The following is a 26,069-nucleotide window of genomic DNA, read 5'->3' as shown; positions in this document are numbered from 1 at the left end:
TTCATTCACCCCCAACAATCTTGCTAATTCAATGGAACATCTCACATGCACAAAAATGTTTGTGAGATCTGGACCTTGAACAGTTTCCATCAGGTAGTAAATCCTGTCTCCTAAAGTACCTACAAGACAGACTGGAAGGGAAATATGCTCTCTAACTAATTTGGGGGTTTTTTTCCACTGCTTGGTTGCCATTTCCATTCCTTTCCATTTGTATTTTCAGCAGGAGAAACAATAGAGACTTATGCAGAAGAATTAGTATGTAGCCGGGACAAACATCAGGTCCTACAGCACTTGGGGTTCCAGTGCTCCAGCAACTGTGTTTAGCTGGAAGCGAAGTAGCAGTGGGCTTGTTGACTTGAAGGCCTGGCAGCTAAGGTTGGAAAAGACTCAGGAGTCTCCATACCTTATTGTAACTGAATGTGCCACCTTTAACTGGCTGTACCTGGAACCCTTAACAAGGCTGATACTGGCTCGGAAGAAGAGGGTGGAGGATGAGACCTGATGAGGATGGCTGTTGCTAACAGATGAGGGAGGATCACTGTCTCCTCAGCCCATCACACAGGTCAGTTTCATGATACGAATGGGAGCGCTCTAGTCAAAATCTGAAGCTGAAGTGGGTGAAGCCAAAGGCAATGACTTCAAGCTAAACATTGAGAAAAGTTGAGCTAGACCTAAGAAATGCTTTGTACCTGTCCAGGAAATTGAAGGCAACAGAGTAAACTGCGTCATGTAATAGTCTTCAGTGGAAGCATGGTCTGGAATAGGATAGAGGCAATTGAGAGATGCCTGAGTTAATCACCCTGCTCTGCAAACACCCTGTAACTCGGGAAGTTTAGATCCGGATGCAAACTTAGTGTTTTGGCCCCTATCTTTTAGTGGGACAGACCAGAATTCCTGCCCCGGAGCTTCTGCTTTCCGGAAGTTCTGTTCAGGAAACAGACCCATCTGCATGTAACATCTCTACAGCATTACTGTAGCAGAATTTCTTCTGTTTGGGGTGTAGGTTGGATAATGGCCTGAGAGATTTTGGTCCTGTCTGACCATCGCAGGTTCTTCTATCTTTATGAAATGTAGAAGTTAAACATTGACACTGAAAGTCCAGCAATTAGTCTAGGCAATTCTTAGTGTGCTGGTTCGTACCAGTGGCCTTGCTACCATGATGACAGATATCTTAAAAATATCAGAGGGCTCACAGCAACCAGTGGTGCAAATAGGCAAACAGGGTGCCACGAGTGATAAAGCTGTGAGAACGTATAGGGGAAGAAAGTGGCCTGGCCAGGTGACAGTGCTCCTGTATTGGGCACCCTAGGCTTGGTCTTGGAATGCAATTACCACCAGCATAGTCCTCTGCTGGTCAGGTCTCTGCAGTCACCCCTTGGCTTGATGTGGAAGAGGCTTAACAGTCTCCCCCAGCCTCTTCAGCTGGTATGACAGGTGTCACAACGTGTGGCCTAGAGAATGGTAGGGAATAAATCAGAAAGAGATGTGGAAAGGTGGATCCTGAAAGCTAATGGGGTTTCAATTTTAGTGACAATCAGAACTGCGGGAACTGGTCTTATTTCCTATGGTTCTGGGTAAATACTGACTCTGTCTTTTTAAGAGTTTGCTGCCCATTACACACGTATAATGAATGAGATGATCCAAGGGCAGTTATGGTCTGTGATGCAGTCACATTAGCATCTTGACTGGGTGACTCCATTGTGTAATGGGCAGCAGTTTTATAACTGTCTGGGTCTGGAGTTTGGAATCTTTGTGCAATGTAGCTCATGGACAAGGGTCCCTTTCATCTTAGCCTACACTGTGTTCAGATGGAAGGAGTGGGGGAAGTTCCCAACTTTGGATGTTCATCTTCCCAAGATAGTGCTCATACCTCCCTTCCAGAGGTGGCTTTTGTCCCTGGCTCATAAAAGGTTTTGCTAGAGAGCATTCTTTTTCCTATGGAGTTAACCATGTGGAGGGAGTTTAAAAAATGTTCCCCAGGAGGAGATACCTCCTGGCCCTGCCCATCAGAACTAAGTGCTTTCTCTAGGGTAGAGGTGGGCAAACTACCACCCACAGGCCACATCCGGCCCATGGAACCGTCCTGCCCGACCCCTGAGCTCCTGGCCCAGGAGGCTCACCCCTCCCTTGCTGTTCCCCTTCCTCTGGAGTTATGCCACCGCTTGGGCAGTGGGGCTGCGAGCTCCCGCTGCTCTGAGCGGCATGGTAAAGGGGCGGCGGCGCGTGTGTGTGCATGCGTGGCGGTGCAGGGGTTGGGTAGGGGGTTCCCAGGGGTCGATCAGGGGACAGGTAGCAGGGGGCGGTGGGATGGGGCAGAGGTTTTGGGGCAGTCAGGGGTTGGAGAGGGCGTGGGAGTCCCAGGGGGCCGGGCAGGGCTGTGGATAGGTCGGGGAAGTCAGGGGACAGGGAGCAGGAGAGGTTGATAGAGGGTGGGGCAGGGGGTCCCAGGAGGGGGCAGTCAGGAGACAAGAAGCGAGGGGGTTGGATGGGGAGGTCATTAAGGGGGGCAGCTCGGGGCTGGGAAATGGGAGGGGGCAAATAGAGGGCGGGGGCCAGCCTGTTTGGGGGGGGCACAGCCTTCCCTACCTGGCCCTCCATACAGTTTCTGACACTGGTGTGGCCCTCAGGCCAAAAAGTTTGCCCACCCCTGGTCTAGGGTGACCAGATGTCCCGTTTTTAAAGGGACTGTCCCGTTTTTTTGGGACTTTTTCTTATATAGGCGCCTATTACCCCCCCCCCCCCACCCTCTGTCCCATTTTTTCCCAGTTGCTATCTGGTCACCCTAGCTTTGTCCCTTTTGGAAAATTAACTCAATCACTGAGCCTCCAGGCCCAAAACAAAGAGGAGGAGAGGATATTTGTGCTCCTGGTGTTTCCTCTCTAGCTTCTTAGCCACCTTGTTGCACAACAACTGAGCTATGTTTGTTCATTAAGGATCTGTCTGCACTGTTCTGGCCGTTGTGGAGCAGTTGCAAAAGGGCAGATTGCTGCACCCCCACAGAGCCCCATTATGCGGGGGCGGGGGGCTTGGCCATGCAGCTAGGGATGACCCTTAACGGATCCAGTTGCAGGATCTGGCCTTTGAGTGCTGCAGGGAGAGATGGTACAGAAAAATCTTAGGTATAGTCTCAGGCATGTTTGCAAGAGATTATATAGGATGTGATTCTGACAAATCTGCTCAGAGTTCAAATGGGGTACAGATCACTTTCATCTAGTTTATCAAAAAGATTATTAAGGGGTGATTTGATCCACTTAAGTACCTACTTGGGGACCAGAAATTTGAAGACCCCTCTATCATCAATGAAGCAGATGAAGAAGTTATAACAAGGTTCAATGTCTTGTAGTGGAAGCTAAGCAAATTTAGACTAGAATTAAGGTGAACATTTGTAACAGGTTAATTAAAACTACCAGAATAATTTACCAACGGTTGTGGTGGATTTTCCATCACCAAAACCTGCTTGCTCGAGGCTAAATGTTTTCTAAGAGGTGCTGTACTTCGAGCAAGAATTAATTCAGGGAAGTCCTGTGTGCTGGTCTGTGTTAAACAGGAAATCAGACTAGAGGATTACAATGGTCCCTTCTGGCCTTCATCTAAGAATTAGACCAAATAACACAGGGCCCATTTCACCAGTACACTCTCTCTCTGCTTTTGTTGCTGCAGAGAGACAAAGCAGCAGCCAACTCAGCTTAATTTATTGTCTGTTTTATGGTAACACCTCAGAGCATCACCCAAGATCAAGAGTAAGAGGCAGTCCTTGTCCTGAAGAGCTTTCAATCTGAACAGAATAGGCCGGCAAAGCAGAAATGGAGCATTGTTCCCATTTTATTAATAGGGAACTGAGGCAAAGACACTAAATAGAGTTTGGGATTGAACCCAGTTTTCCTGAGTCCCAGTGTAGTGCCTTAAGCACAAAGAAGGAGGGGCCAGGAGGCAGCATGCTAGCTTGGCCCTGGGCTCAATTCCCTGTTCCAGAGTGGACTTTGTGTGATTGTGCCAAGTCACTTAAGGTATGTCTACACAGAAAAAAACCAAACATCCCACCACCAAACCATGGCAGAGTCTCAGAGCCCAGGTCATTTGACTCAAACTCATGATATGGGACTAAAAATAGCAGTGTAGATGTTACTGCTTAGGCTGGAGCCCAGGCTCTGAAACCCAGGGTGGGTCTGGTTTCCTGCCCAAGTGGGCAATCCACACTATTTTTAGCTCGGTAGCGTGAGCCTGAATCAGTGGACCCGGGCTCTGAGACTTGCTGCTGTAGGGCTTTTGGTTTTTTGCTGTGTAGATGTGCCCTGTTGTGTCTCTCTCCGGGCCTCGGTCTCTAATAAGGGCATAATAGCACTGTCCTGCCTCGGGGTGGTTGTGAGGGGAAATTAAACATTTGTGAGGAGCTCAGATACTATGGCAACAGGGACCATCTTAGAGAGCAGACCAGTCTTCCTGCAAACTGCATTTAATGGCTGCTTGTCATAATTGGAACAGTGTGAAACGGCTTTTTATTGGTGAATCCAGCACTAAATCTCTCCAAAATCCAGAGCAAAGAGAGAATAGGTTGAGAGAGGCTGGAGCAGGTCCATAGATGTCAATGAACTAAGGAGCTCCTGGGAGATGTTTGAGCAAAGGAAGTTATGTGCTGCTCCTTCATCTCTCTGGCAGGTGAGTAGCAGCATTCTCTACGTGATCGGGGCTGGGCACTATGTTCGGGGCAGAGCTGCCAGGGATGAAAACACAGCTTCAGATAATGCCCCTTGGCTAATGCTGCTGTAATTTCAATAAGCTCGTCTTTCAGTGAGAGAGAGGTTTGAAAGCACAGTGGCTGTCGACTGGTTCTGAGCGCCAGTGGATACATGGCGGATATCCATCCCCATGATGCTTCTCTGTGTTCATGGGCAGACTGGTACATGGGAGCCACCACATACTGCTTATTAGTTAGTGTTGCCTGTAGCCAGATGGGTATGTGGAGGTTACCATCTGCAGTGGCTTGCTTATGCACAGACACCAAGGTTCCAGTTATCCGAGAGGGATATGAAGGCTACTCCAGAGTACAGCGAGCAGAGATGTTCATAGGTCTAGAGCAATTCTTAAAATTGTTACTTAATCCAACTATATAGCACCTGCAGAGCACTCCAGCTGCTTTACGCCCGTAAAACCTAACACTGCTGAATATACAAACAGAAATCCATTGACCTGCTGAGGCAGAACCAACCCACTATGCAGCGTGCATCCACAAATGGAGCTTCAGAGTGTCTGTGGGTAAATGGAAGGTGATTATACCCAGGCAGGGATGGACACGGGCCAATGAAGCTGTGACATATTCATCTAACTAGCCCAGTTTAGGGTACCCATGAGCATGAAGATATTCCTGTACACTGATTTATACTCTGTGTGGTCTGATGGATATTGCCATGAGCCAGATATCAGCTATAATGTTCTTTTATTACAGTTTTACCTAGAGCTCCTAGCCAAAGATGGGAGGGGAAATTGAGATAAAGTGGCTTACCCAAGGTCTCACAGCCAGTAATAGAATTACTGTAATAGAATAGCGAGTAATAGAATCCAGATGTCTCAACCCCCAGGGCAGTGCCCTGCCTGTTGGACCATATAGCATCTAAATGGTGATGCCTTCACAAAGAACATGGAAACTGCTTGGAAGAAGCTTGGCTGAAGACACTTTTTATAAAATATTTATATTAAAATAAATTTATTCCTACCTGTGTTTCACTGGGGTTTCAGGTGATGACTAGAGCTAGTGAAAAATTTTCCAACAGGACATGTTGATTCATCAGGATCAAAATGTTCTGCGGGCACTTGGTGAAAGCTGAAAGTTTTACTGAATTCTATTGTAAGTTTTTATGGAAAGCAGGCAGGTTGGCCAACTGGCCTATGTGGTCTCCTGCCCACTGGGAGAACTCTCCAGCCACCCACCTCCCTAGCAGCCACAGCCATAACCGGCGTGAGCAGGACAGCCCTCCAGGACGCAAAGCCGTGAGGGTGGAAAAAGGGAGTGGAGAAATGAAGGGGGAAAATGGTAGGGGGCACAAATATGGCTGCTCCCCTCGGTTGCTAAAATGCCCTAGTTATGGCTATGCCAGCAGCCCTTGGAATCCAATGTTTAAGGAAATGGCTTGACTATTATAAGCCTCATTAACATGATCTTCATATTTCTCCTGAATCACACGCAGCCCTGGTTTCTATTTATAGCATAACATAAAACTGTTAAGTTGATCTGATAACATTTATTAAAACCACATGTATTTGAACCAGAGTGGGAACTGGAGCTATGGCAGGCGGCTTTCCGCTTGGGGAGCACCCAGAAGCAGTATCCAGTGTGACATTCCATGCATTTCGTGAGATGGAAACCACAACGCCTCCATCAATGTGTGTGGGACTGAAGAGTGAGAAGTTCTTTTCAAATGTTTGCAGTGGCTGCATGTTTGGACTGAGGGGCTTCTGTGAAATGTCAGGCTGCACAGAAAGCTCTGTTAGATTATGCAATAGTGTCCTGAGGGAGGTGGTGGAAACCTCATGGGTCTTTGAAAGCTAGATAAAACACATTATAGGGACTGTACTGCGTTGCAGGGGGATGGATTGGAATGACCTGAGGACTTTTAAACTTCTATGAAAGGAAACTGTGACTAAATGAACACGAAAGAGCTGCATGTAAGGTTTTTTTTAAAAAAAAAAAAAAAGACTAATGTTCCCATGAAGAACAACTCCTCTTATTCTGGCTCGTTTATTAGTCTTCATACCCATGGCTTAGGGTATAAATTGATTGCTAGCTGTGATGGAAGAGATGGTACAGTGTTGCACAACTAAGTGCAAGGGATTTTTTTTAAGTAACTTTCTCTGAAGTATTGGATATTAGTCACTGTTGAAGAGATGTTATTAAGCTCAAGAGACCACTGATGTGCTCTGATATGGTAGGGCCCATGTTCTTGCATACAGGAAATCACTTGACCTAAGTACAACTCCTGATGTGACTCCTAACTTGTCCTTTTGGCATTCATTCAGATTGCTGATAAACACAGTAGCAAGAGACTTGGTCCTGTACTGTGTAGGTGGTGAAAACAGCATAACCCAGTGTTTAGTGTCCCGTTTGTACCTGACCTGAATAGGTTATGAGCCTGTTGCAGCTTCTGGATCCAGGACATGTATCCTTTGACTCATGTTATGTGGTTCATGCTCCTACATCCAGAAGACCTGGGGTCACTCCTTGGTCATGACCAAGATGGCAGCCATCCCAGTAGCACTAGTACTCTGCTGTGCTAACATATGCTTGTGTTGCCTGTTGTCCTCTTCTTTCTGGCGTTTCCTTCCTCTGTGCAGGGCTAGTTGACTACAGTGGTAAGAACACTATAGCCCCATTTACATTCCACTTTCCACTATTAATACCACGAAGAGTCACACCAGGAGTAACTTAGGAGCCTTAAATTTCCAAGTGTAGATAAGGCCATAGTGGGTATCCTTCCTCTTCTAAAGGCCATAACTGTGTAACTTGTATTGACACAGTGTAGTTCTTTATCTTCTAGTAGCTAGACCAAGTATAGAGGTTGAAGACTGCTACTATCTCCGAGATGACATACCCGGTCCTTTTAGCTCAACCACTAGAAGTTCATTCTTTTAGATCCAGTGGTACCAGATTCAACCCTACAGATGACCCAACTTAGTGGTTGTGTTACAATTACAATCAGCTTAGGAGACCCACTTACGGCTGATAGATCTGATTTGCAGTGTAAACAGGACCTTAAGCTCCATAACTGGACTGAAAGCCCTGAGGCTGTGGCCAGACTGGGGAAAGCCTAGTGATAAGCTGCCAAAATCTTAACAATGGGTTCCTTCCTAACCCCACGAGGGCGTCGTTGCCCACCCCCGCCCCCTGGGACTCCTGCCCCATCCACCCCCCTCCCCTGTCTCCTGACTGCCCCCCCCAGAACCGGGCAGGAGGGTCTCATGGGCCACCGTAGTGGGTGCCCACTCCACCCCTAAGAGCCAGAGGCACTTGCCAGGGGCCAAGGTGGAGAGTCCCGGCGGTGCTTACCTGGGGCAGCTCCCAGGAAGCATCCAGCAGGTCCCTCTGGCTCCTAAGAATGGGGGAGTGTAGCTGGGGGGGAGCAGCCACTCCCCCCACTGATCACATCAAAAGTGGCGCCTTAGACGCCAACTCCCTGGGTGCTCTGGAGCTGGAGCACCAACGGGGAAAATTTGGTGGGTGCAGAGCACCCACCGGCAGCTCCCCACCCCATGCCCAGCCCCAGCTCACCTCACCTCCGCTCCGCCTCCTCCCCTGAATGCGCCGCGCCGCCCCGCCCTGCTTCTCCGCCCCCTCCCCCCGCTTCCTGCGAATCAGCTGTTCGGCGGGAAGCTGGGGAGGACTGAGAAGCAGGCAGCCACTTCCCTCTCAGGCTGAGGGTGGCGGAGTTGAGCTGGGGCAGGGAGGAGCGGTTTCCCTGTGCACCCCCACCCTCCTGGGTTACTTGCTGCGGCACGGGTGGCCCTCCTCGCGCCCCCTCCGCCCCAGCTCACCTCTGCCTCCCTAGGCCTGAGCGCGAAGCCGCCGCCTGCTTCTCAGCCCACCCCGGCTTCCCGCCAAACAGCTGATTCGCGGGAAGCCTGGGGGGGTGGAGAAGCAGGGCGGGGCGGTGCGTTCAGGGGAGGAGGCAGAGCAGAGGTGGGGTGGGGTGGGGAGCTACCGGTGGGTGCTCTGCACCCATCAAATTTTCCCCTTGAGTGCTCCAGGGCTGGAGCACCCATGGAATCGGTGCCTAAGGCACCACTTTTGTTGTCCCTCGCGGAACAACTGGTTCTAAAAGGGCTTCTAAATTTTAACAACCGGTTCTAGCGAACCAGTGAAAACTGGCTCCAGCTCACCACTGGGAAAGCCATCAGAAAATTTAGAGTGGTTCTAGCACCAGAGTTAAAACCACTGAGAGTTGTTGTAAAAAGAAAAGGAGTACCCGTGGCACCTTAGAGACTAACAAATTTATTAGAGCATAATGCATCCGATGAAGTGAGCTGTAGCTCACGAAAGCTTATGCTCTAATAAATTTGTTAGTCTCTAAGGTGCCACGGGTACTCCTTTTCTTTTTGCGAATACAGACTAACACGGCTGCTACTCTGAAACCTGAGAGTTGTTGTGTGGACAAGGCCCTCCAGCCAGAGCTGAGTCTCCCCCTCCTCCCATAACTATTTTAGTTCAACCTTCTGAAAATCAAGTCTAACTGAAACAGTCATAAAAACAACTGGAGCTGCCAGAGTGCTAGGTTGCTACACTAAATGGTTCCCACCAGTTTTAACACTGGTTCAAAGAACCTGATGTTAGAATCAGTTTGACTATTTAAGCTTCCCCAGAGTAGACAAAACTCAAGTGCCTGTGAATCTGAGTGAAGGTCAAGCAGGCACGTAGGGTCGGATTAAAGGTTGTCTGACAATCATGTGGCCTGATTCTCCTCTTATTTAGATATTCTGATACAAAACTATTATAATGAGAGGCAAATCAAACCTCTTTGCTCTGCATTTACTTACTTTTTCAGTGTTTTTAAATGCATTCTTAATTTGGAATTTGCTTGTATTCTACCGGCTGGTTTTGTAATCTTTTAAGAAGGGTTTTCCTCCTGTACGTTATTGCTATGAACATGCAACCTTAACTCTAGTTTTAACAGGGGCTTGGAGTGCGAGCCTACTACAAGAGTGCTGCTTTGTATGCTCCAACTCAGCAAAGCACCTCCCTATGTGCTTAAACTGTAATTATCTCTTACTGACTTTAATTAGGCTAAAACACATGGTTAAACTTGAGCATATCCTTAAGCGCTTTGATGAATAGGAATCTCAGAGCCTATATACATGTGGCATGTTGCATCAAACAGACTCCTAGTTGGGGGGTTAAGTTTTGAACTTTGCACCCTAGTAGAAGCTCAATAATCGGCCCATTCCAGAATGTGCATATACACACGCTTATTACACCTGCATACTCATACAGTGGTCTAGGAATTGTCAGATTCGAGCAGACCTGAGGTCCATCTAGTCCAGTATCTTGCCACCAGCATGGCTAGTACCAACTGCTTCAGTGGGAAGTGCAAGAACCCCACAGCAGGCAGATGTGGAACCATTACATTAGTTCTCACCCTGATCTCTAATAGGTAGAGATTTGCTTAACTCCTGCAACATGAGGTTTTATATCCTTCCGAAAACTTTTGTTAGCATTCTTCTTGTCCCTCTTCTAGCAAAAATTGGATAGCAATGCACTGATGCACTGTAGGGAGATTTCATTATACCACAGAACATGTGCTACAGAGATTTAAAATTAAATTCCGCTCCTCAACTGACCAATGATGCCATATAGTTTTTGTTTGCTTCCTCCCCAACCCCAGTTCTCCCAGGTGGTGAGTCATTCTCAGCAGCTCTCCCAGTCGTTAGGGTGAATTAGAGAGGTCCTGCTGTAATTTAAACTAATAATAAAAGAATACTAAAAGCAGCTGCACAGTGAAAATATTCAGCCCAATAAAAGGAGGACGGGAGGCATGGCTTTAACCACAAAGCGTTCTTTAATTGTAACCTGGGCTGCAATTGACCTGCTTGCCCTATGATCTTGTATGGGGTAGGCTGAGATTAAATCTGCGTTCTTAGCCTGCTGTTTGCTATTTACATAGACATTTTTAGTCTCTGATAAAATAAAATTGTTTCCATGCAACCTTTGGCTTTGGCCACCCATATGCTTTGGGATAGAAGAGGGCTCCTTAACTTCTGCCTGTTCTAGTCTGTGTCATTCCTTCCCTCTGGTCCTAACCTTCCTGGTAGGTAAAATGTTCGCTGTATCGGGGAATGAAATACTATTGGGAGAAGAATATTTAAGAATATTTCACCTAGCCATTCATTTTCCCATACACAATGTTCCTGCAGAAGTCTCTGTTTTCTTCAAGTGCAAATCATTCTTTCCCCGATTTGTGGATACCATGCAACCACGCCCTACCATACAGTAGCACAGTTAAGTCATGGATGAGCTGTATTGGCAGAGCTGTCTGGGGCCCAGTACTGTATAGCAGAGGGTGCTGCAGCAGGTCAGGACTGAGGTGCATTGGCAGAGCTGTAGGTGGGGCCCCTTCTGAGCCTTTCCCTAAAATGAAAACTGATCTAAATCTAATTTTTGTTTCCTCAGGTTCTAAAGAATTTGGCAGACATTTTTGTTAGTTGTGACTGTTGTCTGTGCCTTTTGGGAAGTGCTGAAGTTCTATGAGAATAGCCAATTCCTGAGCCAGCAGAAGCCTAGAAAGCATTTGGAATCTTGTGAGAAAATCTGATCTGGCAAGATATCCAGGCTGACTTCCCAACAAAAGTCGTCTGGACAAACCCCAGAGAGTTTCAGGTGAATATTCCACTGGAGCCTCCAAATCTGCTGAGGTTTCTCATTGTTGGTTTGTATTCCTGAAAAATAAGATAACTTGGGGTGTTGTCTCCCAGTACAATCTAGGGAAAACTCCCTGTTGCCATTCAGCCACCTTGAGAAGGGATGAGCAACAGCTGCTACTTACGCTTTATCAGCAACTGTTTCTTGTTATTCACCACTGGGGTTTACTTTCTTTCTCCCCATCCGCTCTAGCGGCTCAGCACGTTGAGGATCTTAGCCTCTGCCGCCCCCACACTTTGCCTTGCATTGCACAAATGAGTTTTAGGAGGGGCTGGAGGCTGGTTTCTAAGCTTCAGTGCAACATCATGATCTCTTCTGCTGGCCCAGTGAGAGCAGAATGGGCAGGAGGAGTTGGGGGTGGGAGGAGAGGAAGCTGTTGTCATCTGTGAGCCATTAGGCTAGGTGGCAGCTGTGCAAGCCAAGGAAGTCGTGTTCCCTTCTGGTGGCTCTCCCAGTCACATCCCAGGATCAATCAGAAGCAGGCTATAGAGTGTAACATTCCTTGCTGGTGGCTTCCCCAGCCTTATCCGTGGCTGACTCATAAACAAGCTAGGAAAACGTGGTCTAGATGAAATTACAGGAAGGTGGGTGCACAACTGGTTGAAAGATCATATTCAGAGTAGTTATGGTTCTCTGTCAGACTGGGAGGGTGTATCTAGAGGGTCCCACAGGGCTCTGTTCTGGGTCTGGTACTAGTCGATATTTTCATGAATGACGTGGGAGAATGGAGTGGAAAATACACTTTTATAAAATTTGTGGATGACACCAAGCCGGCAGGAATTGCAAGTGCTTTAGAGGACAGGATTGAAAAAAAATTGAAAAGAACCTTGACAGATTAGAGAATCAACAAGATGAAAGCCAATAAAGGCAAGTGCAAAGTGCTATTTCTAGGAAGGAAAAATCAAATGAACAACTATAAAATGGGGAATAACTGGCTAGGTGGCAGTACTGCGGAAAAGGATCTGGAGGTTCTAGCAGATCACAAATTGGAATAGGAGTCCACAATAATGATGCAGTTGCAAAAAAGGCTAATATCTGGTAACAGGAGTGAAAGTCAAACATAGGAGGGAATTGACTTTTACTGATGAGGTCTCAGCTGGAGTACTGCATCCAGTTCTGGGTGCCACACTTTAGGAAACATATGGACAAATTGGAGAGCATCCAGAAGAAGCAACAAAAATAAAAGGTTTAGAAAAACCTGACATCTGAGAAAAGGTTAAAAAAAATGTACATGTTTTAGTCTTCAGAAAAGAAGACTAAGGAGGGGTGAGCTGATAAGTCTTCAAATACGTTAAATGATGATCAATTGTTCTCCAGGTTCATGAAGGTAGGACAAGAGGTAATTGGTTTAATCTGCAGCAAGGGTAATTTAGGTTAGATATTGGGGAAAAACTTTCTAACTATCAGGGTAATTAAACTCTGGAATAGGCTTCTGAGGGAGGTTGTGGAATCCCCGTCACTGGAGGTTTTTAAGAAGGAGGTTGGACAAACACTTGTCTGGGATGGTCTAGGTTTACTTGGTCCTGCCTAAGCACACACAGCTGGCCGAGGTGACCTCTCAAGGTTCCTTCCAGCCCTACATCTCTATGATTCCGTGGTACAAAGCAGGAGGCTACAGAGTGTCCAATAGCAACAATAAGAATGAGGGAAGAGGAGATTTCTCCTTTGGGTTGCTTGCTAGGTGTTCTGATGGCTGGGGGATAGCTAGACTTATTAAACAAGAAGGCTTTTGTTTATCTGGTGATTACTGTTGTTTCAAACTAGGATGTCAATGAGGAGAGGCCCATTGACTGGGAGAATGCAGATGTGAGAAGGAGACATGTCGATTCACAACAGTGGGAAGAGACACTATCATAGTTTCTGAGGGGGAGAGAATCTGTCTAATTTTTCTGTTTTAAAGAGAGCTTTTCTTGTGTCCTGTTTAGTATTTCTGGACTGAGACACACAGGGTACAATGCATGGACAGGGTCATGAGCAAAGCCAAGACTATTTTTTCTGCTTTTCAGACGGTCTGGAACTGATGGGAGCAGACATTTGCCAAAACTGTTGCTGAAAGGTGGGCATTATGGGAAAACCATATTGTTCCCAGCCACACTAGGACTGCACCAAGCGGCTGTGAACCAGAGCAAGCAAACGCATTGGTGAGACTTGCTCCTGGGAGGTGCACTTGCAAGGATATACTGGTTAATGTTTTCAAAAGTCAGTGGGACTTAGAGTCTCAAGTCACTTGAGTGATTATGAGCAACACCTTGTGCCAGATTAAGAGCACTTCTGTATGTGGACACAGAGGGCCAGTCCAATTCCAATTAAAGCATCCTCTCAACTTCGATGAGTTAAGCTAGGGGCAAAGTGTTTCCAGAAGCATTGCAGCCTTCTGAACTGCTGGTGGCAATGCCACATGTGTTTCTTTCAGATGGACCTAAAGTGTCAGACTTATTTGTGGTGTCCATGCTTCATGGCCACCCATCCATCTGCTGCAGTTGCCTGAAGTTGAGGAGAAGATTAGACACAGTGGGCAGAAGAGCAGTGGGTGTCTCCTTAATGGAGGAGTCTCCAGCCTCAAGTGGGAGCCAGTTTGGTTGATGCAAGGACAATTAATGATTGTGTGACAGAGGATTTTGACTCTCGATAGCAAAGGAGCAGGCAGGAGCAGTAGCGAGGTTGCTCATATGTAGTAAGGCTTTTTTTTTAATGTTATGAAGGTTCCTAGAGGCCCCAACTGTGATCTCCATTGTCCTAGGTGCTGTATGTATGCACAGTTAAGCAACAGGCCCTGCTCTGAAGCACTTGGTCTTACAAACAAGACAGATACAGGGTGTATGGAGAAAGAGAGGGATCAGAGGGTGCAGGGCAGTGGGAGAGCTGGGGATAGACCCCAGGTCTCCAGAGTCGAAGGCTAGTGCTCTAACCGACTGGACCGTGTTTTCATACAAGGAGACAGGATGAAGAGGAAAAACCAGAAGCTAACGTGATATAGAACAAACTGGTTTGGTTTGTTTCTAAGTTTTCCACAAGGCGTTAGCCCCCCTTCAAAGATGTCAGCTCCAAATGAAACTGTTCCATGACATTTCCTCCGTGTACTGCTCAGCCGCAGTCTGTGTTGGCTGTAACACTGGACCGACGTCTTGGAATAGTTTGGAAGAGCAACAGACTGGCTGCCAGGAAACATGCCTTCATTCTGTGGCTGGCCGGGAGAAAATGTGCACAGGGCTGTAGCTGTTTTGCAGGCACGAAGCACTGGGCATTTGACGAACCGCATGGCAGGGAGCATGGCAGCGAGGCTCAGCAGGCCTTAAAGAGACACCAGGGCGGTGCCATAAAGCAAATGGGGTTGTGTTGCTAAAGGAGCACTCAAGGCAGGTTATAAACACAAACCACTTTCATCCTGTATTGGAATTCAGTTGGTCTGGGGGTGCTTTCATTTAATCTGATATCCTCTCCTGAGACCTGGGTGCCAGCAGGTGTAACATATGGCAGCGCAACCATGCACAGCTGAAATCAGTCTTTGAGTAGCAGAGTTTTACATGCACCCAGCGCTGTTTTCTCTACTAAGTTGGTGTCTTTCAGTCCTGCAGAGTTAGTGTGCTCTGGGGCTAGGGAACAGGTCTGGAGACCTGCTTTCTGTTCCTGTCTCTGCTTAAGGAAAGAGGACATGCAAAAGCATATTTTTCCCTGCCACTAGCCGTCTTCAACTGAACCAAACTTTTCAAAAAGAGTAGGCAGATACCAGGCTGGTAATATTCCAGCCCCAAAGGTCAAAGTTGTAAGCAACTGAAAAGGCCATTTAAGAATGGGAACTGTAAGGTAGCTTTAACTGCAGTTGTTCTTATGCACTTCTCCTCTAATAAATAACAGGACTGGGAATGTTTGGTGAGGACATGGAATGTTTTACAAACAGTCTAGGTACTTATGGGGATGCTAAAGTTTTCTAGCATAGACCGATCTTAACACTGCACAGCATTATTGCGCAATAGTTCTTAAGGAGGAGTGGAGAAAACTGGATCCAATCGAAATTTTAAGTAGGCAAAAGGAACGGTTGTTAGTGAAAAGTGCTAACAGAGGTCAAGATCTCAGCTTTACGTATCATCTAAAAATGGCACTTCCTACAGCAGAGCTTATCCCAATACTAGACTTCGGCTAGGGAAGAGCACCACCTACCAAAGTGCAGGTGCCACCTCTGCAGCACCAGGGAGATATATATATATATAATATTTTGGATGCCTTCTACTCCAGTATTGATTCAGTCCAACTCGGCTTAGCTTCGAAGATCTGACAAGATCACACCCTGAGGTGGTATGGGCCACAGGTTTTAATAAAGAAAGCTCATTACACAGTAATTAAGTCACATTAATTATTTTTCTAATTAAAAAGCCAACAGTAATATTGTTAGGTTAGGAATGTTCAGTTGGGCTTGCTTTTTTTACCCCCCCCCCCCCGGGCAATGGGCTAAAACGTTGAAAAGGGGGAAAAAGCCACCTGTGAAATAATTTTAATTTATACTTCAGATGAAAGGCTCATGGTTCTCAGCAATGAATGGGGCCTGCAGGAGGCTCAGAGAGGTCAGAGGGTGCTTGTTTAGAATAGGGGGAGTACTTCCAGCAAAGTCGCCTTTTCTCTCCTGAGAACTGATTGCGTGATGGGAGCATTAAATCCCCTCTCTCTGAGGGCCATTGGAATGTTTCTGACAAGGAGCTGCTCTCTGGCAATGAGAGAAATTCAGATCTGAAATAGAAAAAGAAAGGGAATGTTTACACTCAGTGCTTGCATTGCTAGACTACTTAGACAGTTTGGGTCAAGTTCAGCCCTATAACATTATTTATTGGTTTTACAGTAGCATATACAAGCTGCAACTAAGAGAAGGGCCTGCAGTGAGCTGCAGGCTGTACAAGTAAGAGACAGTCCTGAAGAGCTTACAATTTGAATGGACAAGACAAAGGGTGGACGAAAGGATGTATTACTATATCCCATTCACAGATAAGGAATTGGGATCAAAGGAGATTAAGACCCAGGGTCAATAGAAGTTAGGAGTCTAAATACCTTTTGAAACTCTGGGCTTAAGTGATTTGCTCAAGGTCCCACAAGAAAGCTGCAGCAGAGGCTGGGAATTGAAGTCTGGTCTTCTGAGTACACAGCTGCATGTTTGGACCACACATCCATCCTTCCTCTCACGATATGCTTCTGTCATCCAAAAGTTTGCTGACAGGAGAATGCACATAGCATAAGGTATTTCATGCTCTTCAGAGAGCCTAGACATTTGCCTCTGTTGCTTACCACCCAGTGCCCACCAATCCAAATGAACACACTCTTCCACTCATTCTCTTTCCCAGAGTGCATAGCACGTCACATTCTCGGCTGAAAAATTGCCCAGGGACCAGTGTTTCCTGGCTTGGGAATTTGAAATCCAGAAGAAAGTATTGTAGATTTGTTTTTCTCATCTACAGTGCAGCGAAGGGAGAGGGATCACCAAAGTGAGTTAGAACACTTAATACAGCAGGAGTGGGTGGGATGATACCAGTTGGTATCACCACACCTAAAGTAGTGGAAGATCCACAGCATTCGGCTCGCAGCTCTAGGTCAGACTTTTAGGTGGGGTGCGGTAACCCTCCTTCACTGGCCCATTGCTTCATACTCTGTCGTTAATAGCACCTTCTAGAAGTGCCTTTGATTGCCGAATTGTAGAGTCAAGAGCAGGCTCTTCCCACCCTGAAGGTGGCGTTGGAGTCCACCAATGAAATACACCTGCCTCAGCCCAGGGCTCTGAAACAGCTTCTTCCCTTCCATCATCTGGAAGAGGGACTGTGGCAAGTGAACAGCTGTGAACAGCCCACAGAGTTTGGTTGATTGTATGTTTTGTCTTTTATCTTTATTTTTCTCATTTCTTTCTGTGTAGGGCAATGTCCCATGTTTCCCACTAGCAGAACCATCATTGGTCTGGCTTTTCATGTGCTACTCTTCTGAAATATCAGGCAGTAAATGGAGATTTGCCAGTGAACTGTGGAAAGAGCTAAGTGCTGAGTTAGTCTCTCTCCTTATCTGCAGCCTTTTATTACAGCCAGCCAGCAGGTCTCAACAAGCCAAGGGCACACTGAAGCATTCATCATAAAAGCATCTCATTTGCAATGACCGAGAGCTGATCAGGTTATTGGTGGGGATAGTAATTTGTGGGCCACTGGCTGATGTCCAGATTTACCTGCTGCTGGATCAGTACAGTGGATCCGGTCCAGGCATATGCAGATACCTGGCACAACTGGGAGGTACAAGCACAAGCTGTTCTTTCAGCAGCTATGGATAGGTTTGTGGAATTATGAAGATGGGAGACTTTATATTCATTGAAGGTGACTTTTTTTCCTGGCTGGCATTCACACCCAGGCTCAAGGACACAAGGGACAGGAATATAAATAGTGATGAGCAAATATCAGACAATTCAGATTCTTCCATGAAATTTTTCAGGTCTCCTTCCCTCTCGACTTAATTCCTTCTTTTTGTCCACCAGCACCTCAACTCCTGTTCCTCGGCCCTTAACAGGCCCCTTGAGTTGGAGGATTTTTCATCAGGGGCCTCTAATCTGGTCCTTGCTTGACTAAACTCATTCAGCTGCTTTCTTCAAATCTTATGCACTTCAGCCCTTCCTTAGCTCTTACATATGATACCCTAGAAACAAAGGGCCTTGGGCCCAAGGTTCCAGATGGGTCTTATAGTTTCCAGTATGAGCTGCCTGTTCTTATTTGTAAAACACACTATTCAAAGGATTTTTGCCATGCTGCTTGGATCTAACTGGCCTATGCATTGGCAGTCTCAACACAGCCTGACGACTGAATGGGATTGGGGCCAAATCCTGAAAGATATTTAGGTACCTAAGGTCCATTGATTTCAGTGAGAATTAGGCGCCTAAATACCTTTGTGGATCTGGGCCATAGTAACCAAACTCCCTTTTACATCTGAAGGTGGTCCCTCCTGAACAGAGTTGACGCATATTTGTGAGGCATTTTGCCCTGCTGCTGCCCATGTTCCACCTCTTCTGTGGCCGGAGGATATAATTCCTAGGGGGTGTCCATTCAGCACTAAACTCACTGTAAAATCCCATTCAGAAAGGAACGATGCTATGATGGGTGAGCCGTGTGGGGATGAGGGAAGATATTCCTGGGAGGAGAGGCGGGGACTAGAAATGTAACGAACCCCATTTTTAAAAAGCATCACATGCGGCGTGGCTGCAGACGGCGCTGATCAGAATCCCACCATTCCCTTCTTTCCATTGACAGAGTCTGCTTGCGGTCAGCCGAGCTAGGTTGAGCCTTGAAAGCAATTCAGTTCAAATCAAGGAGATTTTATTAGCATGGCAAGCTAGGCAAATGTTGACACAGTGTAAAGTAGAGATGCTCCTCAGGTATCTGGCAGGGAGTGGGTAAGAGCCACCCAGGAAAGGGCTGCACGCTGCATCTGGGGATTGATTCCCTGTGCTGGCTGGCCATTCTGCATCGCCTGTGTCTGATCGCTACATAGCGTGATGGCATCTCTGGTGTGTCTCTCCTTTCTCCCCAGGGCCAGGCCACAGTTTTTCTTCACTGCTTTTTAAGGACACCTCTTTAATGGCTCCTGATCATTTTGAGGCGCACTCTCTCAGTCTCAGTCCCTTGAAGGCACTTCTCTCTCCAGTCACGAAGGTATGCGTATCTGCTGTGTGCTTATCACCACGATGGTACAGCCCGCTCCTCCCTGCGTGCTCAGCTCGTTGCACTAGCTGGTGCACAATTCAGGTTGGGACCATGGCTCTGCTCCCTCCCTGACCCACCTTAACTTTGGTGTGTCTTACACCCATGGTATATTTCCAAAGGTGGCAGAGCTGGGGATGGGGGCATGGAATGGAGCTAGTGTTTTTGCAATGGAAATATGGTGGGGGAGGGACTGATCTATGTTTCCAACTCCCTCAGTATTTTCCACCTCCACAATTTCTTGCAGAGGCAAGGGGGGTCCCGGCTATGCTTCCAACCCTTGGCACGTGTGGAGGGAGTGGAGGCGAGCGCAGCACCAGAGAAGAGGCTGGAGGCAGCAGGCACCATGGCACACGAGAACATGCTGACCGCCGGGGAGCAGGTAGGAACACCTCTCCTCTCCCTGCCTTCCAGGCACAGTGGGTCCCAGTGGAGATAACCAGTTTGGGGAGGGGCAGGAGCACACGTGCCAGCACTGGAACAAGGCAGAGAACAGGGCATTGGCACCTGGCCAGAGGGAGGGGGCATTGATGCACAGGGCACTAGCCACTGAGGAATTGCCGAGATGCCCCTTCCCAGCCTGAAGTCGGCTGCTCCCCCCCACCCCACCCCGCAGTGGATTCTCAGTAGCTCCCTTCTCTCCCCCCCACCCACATCCCTTCACCCCTTATACACATCGAGCTTCCACACCCCATGACTTAATTCCCTGCCATTGCAGAGGCCTCGGGCACTGTTGCACCTTGGTCCTTCTATTCTCTGCCTGCCTGCGGCACATAATAGTCTAGTCCCCTGTGAGCTATAATGCTCTGATCTAATTTCAGTTGCTGGGTTTAGTGTGCAGGTGCTTGAGTTGATGGTCTGAGCACTGTTCCGTCTAAGCTGTGCGCATGTGCGTGCGCACACAGATCCTAAACCCCATGCACATGGCAAAACACCGCGCACACAAAAAATGAAATACTACATCGGAGCTAGGCCGAAATATCATTTACGGGCGACTTTTGACATTGTTTGCCTGCCATCTATCAACACAGCTAGATTCTACTAGCTGGCAAGTGGGGGAAAGGGAAAGGGGAGCAATGAATCGTACCCTTCCCCGCCAGCATTTCAAACTTGGAACATTGATCACGTTGGGACGGTTGGGACCCACACATCTCCATTTTCCCACATTTTTTTGCCACAGATGCATGGACGTGATCGGAGCTATGCACAAACTTCCGGTATCCTGATCTGAATGATCTCCCGTTTTCCCTTTTGTTGAGTCACGCTGTTAAGCGCATTGAAATAGTAGCCATATAATAAAAGTATTAATTTTAAATAAACCAATCTGGTAAAAAATCAATCCCAAAATGTCACTGTCTAGAGGTCTAAGCATAAAAGAACAGCAACTTCATTTAAATCTGGATGGCTGGATGAGACTATAGAGACGGTTACACTGAAGTCGCATAGTGTAATGCTTGTTAAACTTTGTAAAATATTCACATATGATGAGGACAACAGTGTGGTTTGTGTATATTGTCGAGATGCCAGAGCTTCGGGAGAATTTTCAGCTGGAAGAATGTGGCTGGATGTATGGAAGTTGGATTTCTTAAAGCTTAATCTGTCAGATCCCCATGTTCAAAATACAAAGACTTCCTTGCTGAAGAGATTGTTATAGTCGGTCGGTACAATGACTTCAAGTTTGCAGTAGCCGAAAGAATCAAAAGCCAATTGTTTTTAAGTTTCGCAGATATGGTGACATTTGCTCACCAGAACGAACAGTTTCAGGATCTTGCAAAGTTGATGGACATTGGAGGAACATTCTTAGCATTAAGTGCAGACTGTGAGCATGGCTTTAGCTTAATAAACACTCTAAAAAAACAAACTACAGAATCGTTTACAAGTAGATCATTTGGACATGCTGATGTATGTATTAAGAGTTCCCAGCTGGGTGGACACTGATAGATCTGGACAGAGTTTATATTGAATGGGCAAATGAAAAAGATCGCAGGGAAAAACCGTAAGGTTAGTTTAGCAGTCTTTGACATTTTGACCAATAAGGAAATTAAAATGCATTTGTAATTACATATCTTATTCTTGTCTGATAATCATTTATTGATTTTTTTTTTTTAGGAAAATTTTAAATTTAAAATACAAACTCTTGGGGTTTTTTTATTTATGATGTCTCTATCTGAAAACCCATATAAATTGACATAATGGCATACTTATTAAATTATCTTTATTATATGTTTATCAAAATCTTTTCAGACGTGTATAGAAGGAAAGTTGAAAGTGGATGCCAATGGGCAGAAGCCTATGGACTGATAATTATCATGATTAATATGTGCTTGATATATGCTCATGATTGTCTATAAAAAAGATCATAAAGCGTAATGCTTAAAATTAACTTCTGCTTCATGAAGAATGGTTAAATTTCCTTTTTCTAAGTATTTAAAAATGGCATTTATAAAATAACATGGTGTAAAACTATTATCACAAATTGCAAATTAAAACTTTTTAAATGTATAAGCATTTTACTCCTTGGGCGCATTTGCCTCATGGTGCACAAATTTGAACTCTGCTTCAAAAATTTGCACAGAAGAAATATTTTGCACACACAGACTGTCAAAAATTAGAGGGAACATTGGGCCTGAGATACATATGAGGTCAGACTAGATGATCTGGTCATCCCTGTCACAGCTCAGAGTAACTGCGTCTGTATTCCACCTCTATGGTCCCTCAAGGGCACATACCTCTCTTGGGTGGAGACCTGCATCTCTCTCCCTCCCAACCAGGGGTTTTCCAGGCTGCAGATTTCCCTGCCTACACTGACATTCCCAGCAAGCCAGGCTGCCTAAGCAGGCCAGTGTTTGCACTTTACTTTCTCTTCGAAGGTTTTGAACAATGGAACTGCCAGCAGTTATAAGTTACCGTGCAGATCTTTCGAAGCAAGCACATTTATTCTTAAGGTGTGAAAGCATTACAAAGAAAATAAATTAAACCCCCAAAAGACCCCAGACCTATGCTAAACATCTTACCAGAGGTCACACCCTCCCCCCAACTCCAACAAGGGTTCTCGTCTGCATCAATCCTTCCAACATTCCGTGAGGATTGTCTCCCACCCCTTGGGCACAAGGGTCTGTCCGTTTACTGGATCAGAAAGAAGACCCCAAGTCAGATTAAACTCAGGCTATTTATCCAAAAGTCCTTTCTTTATCTGTTGGGCTCTGAAGAATCCAGTTTGAACCAATATATGCGAGCCTCCCCAGGTGATGGTAGCTCTCTGGGGTGGGAGGGTGGGGGTTACAATCTGGCTGAATTCAGTTGCCTTAATCACCACCCAGAGTTTTTAGTTCTTGGTGGAGCTGTGGTAGCCCTACCCCAGCAGTAGAACAGAATCATGCATAAACCATTCACTTAAAACAATGGACCCCAGTGACACTTAAACTTAATTCAATAAGGCTTCCAAAGGATATGCAGGAAATTGCCATATCTGTCACAGTCTCTTTTGGCCTTAAACTCTATGACTGTGGGTCACCAAAAGGGAACCATGCCTATGTTCCTCCAGGTGCAATGACGGTGACTTATGCCTGGCTGCTTGTGACCTTTCTCTTCTCCCGGGGTAAGGGATGGGCTCAGAGCAGGATCTTTAAGGTATCTGTGTCACAGCACTGCCGGTGTCCATTTCCAAATGGGTGTCCAGTTGACTGAGTAGGAGACTGCCCAGTCACATGGAGCTGCAATGCTGGATGGGATTGATCTCTTGTCCCATATCCTTCAAAACCAGAAATCGCCAAACCTACCTGAAAGATCCCCTAAAATAAATTCTAACTTTTACCTCCCACAGTGGGCTACCTTCCATCCCTGGGCATCTAGAAGGGACCTTTGGTAGCAGCCAGAAAGTCTTTTGCCATGTCATAATCTTCAGCCAAAATCCCTTGGGGGGGATCCCTGATTGTGTGGAATTCTGTTCTTACAATACAGGCATGAATTTAACCCTCTGAATTTATGCTGACAGAGCGATCGGGAAGAGGGGAGAATAGACGTGGTTTTATCCATATAGATTTCCCACCCCCCTTTTTGTTTGGTTTGCTGCCTGTGACTGTCTTGGATTTACATGGGTGCTCAGTCTAGCTATTCAGATCTCCTTTCCCTTCCCCCTCCCGCCTCTTTCTTAGATTAAGCCAGAATATTTGTCTGCACACAGAGATCAATCCCAGATTCGTTGCGTGGGCAGTACTAACAGTGAGTAAGGAGAATGAAGCAGAGAGAAAATTGATGCTTTACTAAAAATAGATGCTCCACAGAAGGTGGAAACTGGTTCCTCATGTTGAAGCTAAAGCATAATTAATTGCGCAATTGGGGCGAATTCACAAAATGACTCTTGGTGAACCACATCCTTCCCGAACTCGCTGCAAGCAGGCAGAGTATGTGAGCTAGGAAGGGGCAGGACGGTATTATTTTTAAATGAATGCAGTGCTGATGAATGGTGCTGGATGTGCAGCTGCTGGTGACTGAGGGCCTCTCTTCTTCCTCTGTTTCTTGCAAGAGTCAAAAGGAAGCTTCTCCCCAGCCAGGGACCAGAATATTGTTGCCTGTAGAATTTGTCATTGACTTCAGAGAGCTTTCGATAATACCTTTCCTCTCCAAACAATTAACTTTGAGCTTGGGGTTGAAATACAGAATCAAACCTTGGAGACACAGCATTGTGCAGCTCATAGGCATGTAATTGGGGCTCTGAAGCCCTGGGTTCTGCTCCTGGATCTGCCACTGTACTCTGACCTTGGGCAATTGAGTTTTCTGCATCTTTCTCCTCCTGTCCTTTGTCTGTCCTGTTTATTATCTATGTACCACCTCCTGCTGTGTGTTTATACAGCACCTGACACAGCGAGGCCCTGGTCTTCACTGAGGCTTCTGCGCACTATTGTAATTGAGCTACTAGTAGTAGGGGACTACTAGCCTGATGAAGCCAATGGGGAAACTCTAGTTGACTTTAGTGGTCTTTAGATCAGGCCCTAAAACATAGATGATGTATTACTGAGTCTGCTAAAGCAGTTGTTACAGATCCACCTGTTGTCCTGCAACCTATTAACTCTGTGCATCTGTCTCCAATAAAGCTGCTAAGAATGTGGTGTTTTCCTTATTTTACCATAGTAGAAATATTAAAGCAACTGGGATCCCAAGGCAGCTGCTGCTGTTTAATTGTAATTTAATAGCTTTTTATATAGAGGGGGGCCATATTTGCCAATATGTGGAAAAAGGCTACCAGGGACAAGCCATCCATTAAGCTGGTGTGAACTGGGGGCTCTTGAGGAGTGTGTGGATGAGCTAGTGAGTTTTAGACTATTGTCTTAGAAGAGCTAAGGATAAAAGTGCTGCAGGGGGGAGAAATAACTTGACATTTACCAAAATGTGGCAGCCTCCAGACTGCTGCTTCTGCAAGCATCCAGTGCATGCATGTAGTGCCAGGGTATGCACGGTGATGGACAAGCAACTAAAGGGAGTCCCTGGTCCAAGGCGCTTACCCTTTACATGAGACATGAACACACCAGGGAGGAGAATGAGCAAAGGAGAAAGGTAGGGGAGGATGAGAACTGCAATAGTGAACAATGAGAAGCTTGTTGTTTCATATAGACTCATTTCATCAGTTCCTTTATATTTATTTTTTGTTTTCATGTATTAAACTTTGGGAGCTGTGTCCAGAGTGGTGGAAAGTTTTTAGGCTAAAATGTGGGATATGAGGAAGGGATGGAAAGAGAAGATGAGGCTCTGTGATTGTATGCACGCTCGGGAACAATGGTTGTTCCAGGCATAGCATCCTCGCTCCACTGCCATCCTCTTGTAACATCCCTTGAAAGGTAGAATGGAAATGTACAGGCCCCTTTAACAAAGATGGGTTCTCTCCCTACTACTTCCAGATCCTAAGAGTTTGGTTAACCACCGCTTAATGAAATGTTAAAGAACCTATTCTGTCCTCTGCAAAAGAGACTGAGAATCCTAGAATATTAGGGGTGGAAGAGGCCTCAGGAGGTCATCTAGTCCAATCCCCTGCTCAAAGCGGGACCAACACCAACTAAATCATCCCAGTCAAGGCTTCGTCAAGCCGGGCCTTAAAAACCTCTAAGGATGGAGATTCTACCACCTCCCTAGATAACCCATTCCAGTTCTTCACCACCCTCATAGTGAAATAGTGTTTCCTAATATCCAACTTAGACCTCCCACAATGCAACTTGAGACCATTGCTTCTTGTTCTGTCATCTTCCACCACTGAGAACAGCCTCACTCCATCCTCTCTGGAACCCCCCTTCAGGTAGTTGAAGGCTGCTATCAAATCCCCCTCACTCTTCTCTTCTGCAGACTAACCCCAGTTCCCTCAGCTTCTCCTTGTAAGTCATTTGCCCCAGCCCCTAATAATTTTTGTTGCCCTCTGCTGGACTCTCTCCAATTTGTGCATATCCCTTCTGTAGTCAGGGGACCAAAACTGGACAAAATACTTCAGGTGTGGCCTCACCAGTGCTGAATAGAGGGGAACAATCACTTCCCTCAATCTGCTGGCAATGCTCCTACTAATACAGCCCAATATGCCATTGGCCTTCTTGGCAATGAGGGCACACTGCTGACTCATATCCAGCTTCTTGTCCACTGTAATCCCCAAGTCCTTTTCTGCAGAACTGCTACTTAGCCAGTTGGTCCCCAGCCTGTAGCGGTGCATGGGATTCTTCCTTCCTAAGTGCAGGACTCTGCACTTGTCCTTGTTGAACCTCATCAGATTTCTTTTGGCACAATCCTCCAATTTGTCTAGGTCACTCTGGACCCGGCCCCTACCCTCCAGTGTATCTACCTCTCACCACATCTTAGTGTCATCTGCAAACTTCCTGATGGTGCAATTAATCCCAACATCCGGATCATTGATAAAGATGTTGAACAAAACCAGCCCCAGGACCGACTCCTGGGGCACTCCACTTGATACCGGCTGCCAACTA

At 46.4% G+C, this 26,069-nt stretch overlaps 1 long non-coding RNA gene across 2 annotated transcripts in view; it reads left to right on the top strand.

Annotated features, from left to right (window-relative positions):
* Positions 1-229: 229 nt before the first annotated feature.
* The window catches only part of LOC119857841, a 39,637-nt gene continuing 13,797 nt past the window's right edge, over positions 230-26,069 (top strand). Inside the window, exons 1-4 of one of the 2 annotated variants that reach the window (XR_005293717.2) lie at positions 230-562; positions 11,153-11,359; positions 18,941-19,062; positions 19,358-19,492. This is a non-coding gene — a long non-coding RNA (uncharacterized LOC119857841). Of the gene's footprint in view, positions 563-11,152; positions 11,360-16,955; positions 17,417-18,940; positions 19,063-19,357; positions 19,493-26,069 lie in introns of those variants that run through there. The other variant, XR_006282201.1, reaches the window with a different exon arrangement.

Source organism: Dermochelys coriacea, chromosome 6 (genome assembly GCF_009764565.3).
Source record: "Dermochelys coriacea isolate rDerCor1 chromosome 6, rDerCor1.pri.v4, whole genome shotgun sequence".
Lineage (NCBI taxonomy): Eukaryota > Metazoa > Chordata > Testudines > Dermochelyidae > Dermochelys > Dermochelys coriacea.
Note: the sequence above shows the minus strand (reverse complement) of the source record. Positions and strands in the feature narration are given on the sequence as shown.